This window comes from Crinia signifera, chromosome 2 (genome assembly GCF_055691185.1).
Source record: "Crinia signifera chromosome 2, ASM5569118v1, whole genome shotgun sequence".
Taxonomy (NCBI): Eukaryota; Metazoa; Chordata; class Amphibia; order Anura; family Myobatrachidae; genus Crinia; species Crinia signifera.
Window position 1 is genome coordinate 349,687,979 of NC_139218.1, and position 3,151 is coordinate 349,691,129.

Here is a 3,151-nt window from a genome sequence, read left to right on the forward strand (position 1 = left end):
CACTAAGCAGCCCCAACAGATTTGTGTGCACGCGAGGGTTCTGTGCAGGTTCAATTCTCCATAGAGAGAAGAGACAATCTAGAAGGATTCATTTTGTTGGAAGCCAATTGACCGACCAGTATATTTTTAGATTGTGGGAGGAAACCGGAGTACCCGGAGGAAACTCATGCAAACAGGGGGAGAATATACAAACTCTGCACAATTAAGGGCCATGGTGGGAATCGAACCCATGACCTCAGCACTATGAGGCAGTGATGCTACACAACCTGGTATAGGCTGCCGAATGTGTTGCCAAAAGGGCATGCTTAAACTGTGGCAGGGTATGTTGGGATGTGTCGTTCCACAGCAGCTGGCTGACCAAATGTTGACAAGTATACAAAAGTGCAATTCATGTATTGCGGAAACCGTGCACTACTGCAATATGGTGCGTAAACCCTGTTTGCCGGAAATGCTGTTCCTTACATTCCCCTACTCAATTATAATCTTTTTATAGTATTTTAAAATAGTTTTATTTTTGCGATTATGAAACCATCATGGATGAGTTACATTCTACACCCTACAAGTATGCACATGACTTATACTATAATTATACATTCTCTGGCAGACAGGAATAAAGAAGGGAGACTGCTTGGCTATTACAGGTGCTATGCGGTTGATATTTAGATTAAGTTGGCGACGGAGCAAATTGTTGCTGACCAAATTGCAATATGAAAATACACTGCAGTGTCCAAGACACCTTGGAATACAGAACTTTAGTTTATCCAATTTGTAAAATGTTCTGGTCTTGGTGGCGATTGTACAACACTCACTAGATCTGTTGTTATATATTAGGGCTGTGAAATACCAGCAACTGCTAGTTTTATTTACTTCAAATTTTATTTTATTTTTCACCTCACTTTACTCGAGATGACAATAGTATTTACTGCAATAATTGCTAAAGTAGCGTGTGTCTACTCTGGTCCACTGCCGAACAATGTTCCGTAATGCTTCTATGTGGGATCACTGATTGTTCCAGTAACTGCAAGCAGAATGCCCACTGGTCTGGCAGATGGATTGTGATAAGATAAAGCAGGTGTGCTGTATTCTACTGTAAGGCTATACATGCTCACCAGTGGAGGGGACCAACAGGTAGAACAGAGCCTGAAGGGGAGAGAAAAGATTAAGAATTATTACTTTTATTTATGATGCTCCAAACGTGGTTTGCAGCGCCGTAAATATAGTTCTATCCATTTCATACTAGAAGAATTGTTTTTACTTCTTTTGAGAAGCAGATCTCATCCATTTATATCTATTATTAAACAATGTATTAATTGTAAACTACTAGAACAGATTTAGAGGGGTATTCTTGCCCGACAGCATTGAAGAGGCAGATCGACAGAACGGGCCTGACTTTAAAAGCTGTCGGGGCCCATTTTGCCGATTAACAACCGTGAATTGTCATGATCACGGACGAATCTTGACAATCCACGTGGACACTCCCCCATTAACGCAGACACTCCCCCTTTTTGCCGACTGGCAGGCTGGACATTGAAAACGAAAACGGGCCAGGGTCACGGCTGTCAGGATGTATCGACAGTTGACACTTGGGATTGAATTCCCCCCTTAATTATTATTCTGTTTATATTTGCTGTCCATGCCTACTGGGTACTCCCATCACTATGTATCTATAATGGGTGCAGTGTGCGCAGTTTACTTGGCACCCTAAGTCCCAGGGGGTCCCACACCATGCACACTACAGCCATTTTTGTAATCCTAACACTTGAGTCCAGCGGTGACAGGAGAGCTGCCGAATAGTCTGAAAAATAGCACGGTGGCCATTTTTCTGGTGATCATGCGATCTAGTGCTCAGACTCCACAAAGCTGCGCTGCTGTGAAAATCGTTGGAAAAATGTCCACCGTGCCATTTTTACGGAGATTCGCACATGCGTAGTAGGGTCTTAATGCTGTAATGCTCAGACCCTTCAGCTCCTGTCCTTGCTCCCAGAAGAGAAGTGGGTCCTGGCTGGCAGAGGCTCCTCCTCTCTTAAGATGCCTCTACGCACTAAACTAACATCAATATATCTGTTGTTCTGCAGGGATGATGATATTTGTCTGTGAATGACGATGTTTACAGACCTATCGGATGTACACAGCCTCTGATCTGATCAGGATATATTTCTTGTCATGCGAATGAACAATTTATCATTCTACTCTGTACCCACTATGATTGATATTAGATAAGAGGAGCAATATTGACCGTTAAAGTATCTACAGTCATGATAATGTCCAATATATTTTCTTTATATAGTGCCACAAGGGTTTTTCAGTGCCCAGTTACAGAGTTCATAAACAAGCAAAGCAAGAAAATGGTAACTTATGCTGTGTACACACGGGGGGAGATATATTGCTCAGCCATATATTGCTGAGCAATATATGGCTGAGCAATATATTGCTCAGTTTCTCCTTTTCATCAGCGACCAGAGATGGTCGCTGATGAAAAAGAAACTGCCAGGGGAGCCCGGCAGTGGAAATCAGCTGGTCGTAGGAGCATGTTCCTGCGACCAGCGATCACCACAGGGGCAAAAACGGGAGCGCGCACCCGGCGATATATCGCCGGTGCACACTCCCATTGCGGGATATGGTCGCTCAGCGACCATATTTCCTGCGATTTTGCACAAAATTGCCCCCGTGTGTACGCACCTTTACAGTTTAAGACCATATATGACAAGTAGAGGGTATATAAAAATATCTTTATCAGCAGACTATACTGAAATAAGGAATAACATGGCATAAAACGGAGGGTTTAGATGCGGTCAGAGTATGGAGCTTTACTTTGGAATTGTTGTATAAAATCCCACTTTTTCTGAATTAGACGCTGGAGTAGTATAGAATTTAGGTAAGCAGGGATACTGCAAATAGAAATATGCAAGGAACAGAATGAGTGCACGATTGGCATCAGTTCTTAAAAAATAGAAGTTTTTTGGGCCAATGAAAAGTTCAGTGAAGGGAAATTAAATGAAAGGGAAAATCTGACTGAGTAACTTGGAAAGTACGTCACTGAGAGTTTGTTTGCCTTCCTTTAGATGATCCGAAAGGACATCTGGCATCAAATGCGCCTGATGGAAGTGTATCTGTTTCTAGCTTGTAACCGGACACAGACTTGGCTATCCGG